This window comes from Misgurnus anguillicaudatus, chromosome 16, assembly GCF_027580225.2.
Source record: "Misgurnus anguillicaudatus chromosome 16, ASM2758022v2, whole genome shotgun sequence".
In the NCBI taxonomy this organism is placed as follows: Eukaryota; Metazoa; Chordata; class Actinopteri; order Cypriniformes; family Cobitidae; genus Misgurnus; species Misgurnus anguillicaudatus.
In genome coordinates, this window is record NC_073352.2 from 29,841,555 (window position 1) to 29,848,617 (window position 7,063).

The following is a 7,063-nucleotide window of genomic DNA, read 5'->3' on the forward strand; positions in this document are numbered from 1 at the left end:
AATCTTTGTAGACAACTTGAATTAAGTAATTTCAACTTGTTTGACTAGTTGGAAGTTGCTATAAATTATAAAAATTAAATTGTAATATTCCAGTCCACACTGAAAAAAATGATTCATTGAATTTAATCAATTTTTTTAAGGTAAGTGGTTGCAATCAATTTATTTAAGCTACATTTAAACAAAAAAGATTAGTAACGTAAAATAAAATATAAAACTTTTGTTTAAATGTAGCTTAAATAAATTGATTGCAACCACTTACCTTAAAAAAATTGATTAAATTCAATGAATCATTTTTTTCAGTGCATTTAACTTTTTTTAAATTTATACCAAAATCTTAAGCTCATAATGTAATATTTTTGCATAATGCAAAATTTTTCACATAATGTAATAGTTTTTTTTTTAATAAGAAATGTATTATTACATTATGAACATACTGTGGCTACATATAATCACAGTTCATAAAGTAATACCAGCAAATAATTTAAAACAACTTTTACAATATAATAATTATTTTTCAATATAAATAAATAAATGTTACATTACGACATTGGTTTTTGGATTCATGCAATTCCAGCCCATACATTTAAAGCCATACATGATTTTGTGTTCTGTTATGCTGGTTGGTTACAAATTTCCACAAACTTAATAAACATAGTTTTTGTTCCCAAATCATCACAGCCTCACCTTTAAATTTCACAGTTTTTTGGGGACATCCTGTTAACATGAGTCAACATCTCTACAATGTTCTGATTCATAAATATTGCTAGGTGGTTGCTGTGTGGTTGCTGGGGTACCCGGGATGGTTGCTAGCCTGCTATGCAGTTGCTAGTGTGTTGCTATGCGGTTGATAGGATACCCGGGGGTTGCTAGACTGTTGCTATTACACTCTTAGAAAGGATTCATCATTGTGTGGTAAGCTTTTAACACATTATGTGTAATTTTAACACATAATGTGTCATTTTGTGTTGATTTTGTGTTGAAATATAACACATGTTGTGTTAAAAGTAACACAAAATGTGTTGTTTCAATAATAACACAGAGATGGGTGAATTCTGGGACAACGCCGTTAGTGTGTTGTCCCAGAATCAACACTAATGTGTTGTTTTTAACACATTCGTTTTAAGAGTGTAATTACAGTCCAAGCCACAAATGAAAACGAGACCTACATTTCCTTACGATGTTCTGATACGGAGACATAGTTCTTGTTTAACTGGTTGCTAGGGTATTCTGTTTGGTTGCTAGGGAGAGAATTGGCATCCACCAGTGATTATGCTTAGTGAAATAAGCCCACCCCCATGTTTCTACGACTAATAATAATAATAATGATAATGGTAATGCTAATGCTAATGCTAATGCTAATGACAATGATAATAATAATAATAATAATAATAATAATAATAATAATGCTTGGCATAAATGCATAAATAATAAATTTGCAATGATTGAAAAGTACGGAGCCCCTAAGGGGACATGCAGGAAAAGAAAGAAAGTTTAGTTTCGCGTGCGCACATGAAACTATCGCGCGCATGTGAAACTATTGCATGCGCACGTGTGAGCAAATAAAACTAAACTTTAATTTTTTTTACTCCAATGTCACCTTAGGGGCTGGGTAGAAAAGCCTATGACGATATTTTTGTGAGATTTTAAATGTAAATTTTTTATGATGTAATAATTTTGATTACATTATGAGCTCAAGTTTTTTTTTACATTTTGAGAAAATGATTACACTTTTAACATTACAATAATTATGTAATACTCATTACATTATGTGCAGTTATTACGTTAAGATTTGCTACAACATTTAAATCCTTTATTAACTCCTTACTGTCCTCTGTAATAAACCCCTGTTTGACACCTAGAATCAGTGGGAATGTGTATAAAGTGTATATGTATATAAATATGTGTATGTATATAAAGGTGATGTGTACAGAAGAATAAAGCTGTAAATAGTCATGATTATAGTTTATAAAGTTTTAAATAAAATTTTCTTACAAAATCGCATCAATTTCCCTCAGAAGGCCTTTATTAAACTCTCAGAGCTGTGCGGATTACTTCTGTAAAGGATTGATAGACTGTTTGGGCTTCAAAATCAAAAACATCATTTACTACCGTTTAAAAACGTGGAAGAGCCAGGACATTTTCTAATATAACTCGATGCTCAGTGTTCGTCTGAAAGATGATATTCATATAATGTAAATATTTGATGGCTTGAGGGCGAGTAAATCAAGGGGTAATTTTCAATTTTGGGTGAACTATCCCTTTCATGGAGAATTTTTAATCTTTCTTGTGAGAAAAAACTTTTATCATAATCAATCAAATCCAACACAGCCTACTTGCATCTTACCTTTATTAGGCCAATAAGTCGAGAGAGAGAGAGAGAGAGAGAGAGAGAGAGAGAGAGAGAGAGAGAGAGAGAGAGACACACACACACACACACACACACACACACACACACAGAGAGAGAGTCTAATTAGCATGAATTGCTTCCATATTGTTTCTATTTCTGTAATTTCTTTATTTCAGAAGTTTCTGCTCATGCACACATTCAGCAATCTAGATGTGAGTTTCATGTTTGTTTAAATTATGAAACGCCTCATTTTAGAGTGAAATTGCTCCCTAATTAAAACAGTGGGTAAATATTTTCCTTTTGTCTGCTGTTGTTTTGGGAAAAGCGCGTGTATGTGAGTTCATCTATGACCAATTCTGGGACTGTTTATACAGTATGTGATATTTATTAATCATTCAGATAAAGAAGATTTGCATGAATCTAAATAAAAGCAGAAATTAATTTAATGAAAAGTTTTTTTGCGCGCGGTGCACATTTTATTATACGTGTGTCTGAACTTGTCAGTTTAGAGTTCGGCTCGTTCACACGCTTTTATAAACAAAACTCACATTTCACGGAGAAACAGGCCGCTCGCTTTGTTCGCTCTTGTGGCCTGGGCTTTGTTGTTATTCAATGCTTTAATTCATGTAAATCCAATTTATAATCTGCAGCTCCAGAAAGTAAGGTTAAAATAATACGCTGTAATTCATGTCTCAACTTTTGCTGTTTTCTTTGGTCACTGTTGATGTCACAGTCATTAAAATGCCAAATATGACTTAACAGCGATTCCCATCCAAACCAGAATCGGGAAAACCTCTCCACAGGCACCGCGTGACCTCTAAAGGTAAGGACATGTTTTCTTTCACATCCCAAATATAGTTTCATCAATGAGCGTTTCCTTAAACAAACCATCTGTCCATCTCTCCCCCCCTCCTCTCTCTGTGTGAACTCGGTGTTGGATGTGAAATTCTCTCACATGAAATAAACATAGGCTTTATTTTCTTAACAACAAAAACAACATAACAGAAACGAATCTTGCACTACAGTTTTCCCTCGTTGAACACACACACACACGCACATCATCTTAAAGTCATTTAACGGCTTGTGAAGCCGAGGTCTGTTTTTGTACGCTGTGACCGAATGTGTCCGATGGATGAACCGTTCGATTCGGAGCTCCTGTCATATTCTGGATCTCATCCTTTAAAAGATTTCCTGTATTTTCAGAAGGTCAACAGACTGGGAAGAAAAACACGCTGGTGTCCATTTCACTCCTCTTTAAATATCGAGAGTATTTTAGTAGCTCTTCTCTTTTGGTTCTGGCTCGGGTTCTGGTGTTTGTGCGCTTCATTGCTTTTGTTTGAGGCCACACAATGCGGTCCAAAGCCTTCATCAGAGTTCTGGAGCAGAACGTCAGAGCAGAACCTGAAACACCAACAGCTGGAAACACTCAAAGTCCAGCTAACAGAGATTCACATCACAGTATGTTAATAAAACTCTCTCTCTCTCTCTCTCTCTACGCAAGTAAAACCAAATATCAGTCTCTGGGTCAAGGGATCCGGGTTTATCAAACACTGACGTGGGTCTTAAATTTCAGCGGCTGTGATTAAGTTTTTTTTAAGGGCGTACAGGGTCAGAAACAAAAGACATGAAAATGTTAAAGTCAACATGAATCTTTTGGCAAACTAGAGCAGTTTTCTGAGTGAAAAGGGATCTTTAAAAGAGAAAATAAAATGGTGCAGAACTTTATTTTACTTCGGAGCTAAAACAGAGAAAAATAAATAAATGCATAAATCTGGGTATTAATCAGTAAATTTGACATTGTAGACTCGTTCAGACACGGTTTGACAAGATGAGAAATTCAAAAATCTTTTTAAAAAAACTTGTTTTAAAAGCACACATCAGGTTTATTTCAATGCACATTGTGTATGTATGTTTATTTTTTGCAATAAAAAATTACATTTGCACCATTTTTATGAAAGTTAAGATTCAATTGAGTTGAAAATGTCAAATGGTGTAACCACCAATTGCACCAGAAAATGAGAAATATTAAATATTTTATCCACCTTGATGGCATGTAAGCGTAATCATCATCAAAAAAAAAAAAAATAAATAATTATAATAATAAATTATTTTTTAAAAATGTAATTTTTAATGTGTTTTTGTAATATTTGTCCTGACATATAAAACAGCAGCTTTTCTAAATAATCTTTGACAAATGATGTAAAAAATGTATGTAAAAAATCACATTACACTAAACTAGATGATTATATTTTATTCCACATTTTTTATGAATATATAAAAAAATACTAGTTACACCAACTGACACAGACCGGTTACACCACATTGATATTTTTGCAATCCCACAAATATTTTTTTCAAAATACAATAAAACCAGATATTTTAGACTTGTTTCTGCAAATTAATTTTGAAATTTTAACCCTTTTACATTTAATTGAACTACACTGTAAAAAAAAATCTGTAGAAATTACAGTATAACTGGGTATTACTGGCAACTAGCTGCCAGTAACTTACTGTAGATTTTACATTTATGTAATTTACTGCCAACAGTTTGTTCAAAGTTAAATGAACATGAAACATTTTCAGTCTTTATCTTCTACAGTAAGTTACTGGCAACCAGCTGCATAATTACAGCAAATTTTGTTACAGTGATACAGACACAAAATAATTAACGTCACGTCATTGACCCATAATCATTCATTTTACAGCACTTTTACAAGTGTCTTTAATGTAGTAAGGCTATGAACATGTATTTACTTTTATTTTTCTCGGCAGTGCCGTGGTTGGATAATGCCGATCAGGGGGCGGTATTATCCCCTTCTGACATCACAAGAAGAGCCACATTTCAATGACCTATTTTTCACATGATTGCAGAGAATGTTTTAACAAAACTAAGTTCCGGGTTGATCTTATTCACATTTTTTAGGTTGATAGAACCACTGGGGACCCAATTATAGCACTTAAATATGGAAAATTCAGATTTTCATGATATGTCCCCTTTAACAATTTATTAAAATTCATAAAATTCATTACTTTCTGGGATTTCAGTACTAAGGTGAAGATTAGGATTGTACTTTTTCTGTATTTTACACTGCACTGTGAGTGTTTGTATAGTTTGTTGTTTGCTTAAGGCATCTAATGGAGCATTTGGACCTAGAAGCTGCTGCCAGATTTGACTTAAACAGATTAAAATCTACACCTCTACACCTAAGATGGAGAAAGAAATGTTTCTTCTTCAAGAGGAACCAATGATTGAGCCAAAACTACTTCCAAACAAATATTTGCATCTTTATATCCTTTTCTACCGACTCCCTTTTTTTTTGTTACATTTTCTGTACACATACACACAACTTCATTCAACACACATTTCATTTCCAAACTTGGAATCAGAGCACCACAAACAGAGAGGTTTTAAAGTTTCTCATTAACTTGTAACACCTGTTTTCATTAACTAGCCCAACCCACATCATCTATTAACAAGCTAGTTAGCAGCTTGTTAATAGTCCTTATTGGTACTCTTCCACCACATGAATGTTGACAGGGAAATTGTTTTTATAGATTCATTATATTGTGTTACACTGCTGACTTTTATAATAGCGTCAATTTTTGTGTGACTTGTTGAAATTCACCAGCAAATCTCATTTTTGATGCCTGATGTCTGTGTATCTTCACGTGTTGATTGTTTTTTTTCTGTGCTTGTGTCTTTAAAAGTTTATAATTGTAGGTGTGTTTGACTCAATGTGTTGCTGCAAGATGGCAGATGACATCAAAGTACCGTGAGAGTGATTAGAAATGAGACTTCTCAGTATGATTTCTTAAATTGCTCTCGCGGTATCTTGATGTCATACAGCTGTCACTTCTTCCGCCACGCCAAGTCAAACACACCTAATGACATTCAATAACAACATCAGAGATGTCATGGAGAAAAGGAAGTTTAGGAGCAGCTATATTGTTTCCTTTTCCACAATAGCTGGAAGTGTGTGTGTGTTTTTAAATGAGAGGACAGGAATTAAAGACCCTGGGGTGAATGAGATAAATGATGTTATGTGAGTGTAAACGTACTGGAGAGAGAGAGAGAGAGAGAGAGAGAGAGATTATGGGAAGAATTCCTAAACAGACAAGGTGTATTCGAGCACTGTAAAAAAATTGCTGTAATTATGCAGCTGGTTGGAAGATAAAGACTGAAAATGTTTCATGTATATTTAAAGGAATAGTCTACTCATTTTCAATATTAAAATATGTTATTACCTTAACTAAGAATTGTTGATACATCCCTCTATCATCTGTGTGCGTGCCATTTAACTTTGAACAAACTGTTGCCAGTAAATTACATAAATGTAAAATCTACAGTAAGTTATAGTTGCCAGTAATACTGTAATTTCTACAGAAATGTTTTACAGTGAGTTTATGCGGCGTGGCGCTGCCCAGACCGATCGGCGAGGTTTGCCGCTTGCAGTCAAGGGAGGAGTTGAAGACGGTGCTATTAAGTCGTAGTGACGTGTGCACAGTGTTTCCTTTTTAATCGCGAAGGAAGTGATAGTGAATTTGTCAAAAACTAAAGCTTTAATTTAAGGTGCAACCAAAAACCCTTTGAATATAAAATTGAATATTTTAGTTGCTGTATGCCTGAAAATAATGGAAAAACATAAGCTTAGATAATTAAAATACCAATAGTTTCGTCTTTAGCTTCTTTTCATTTTTATTTTGTACATAACACAA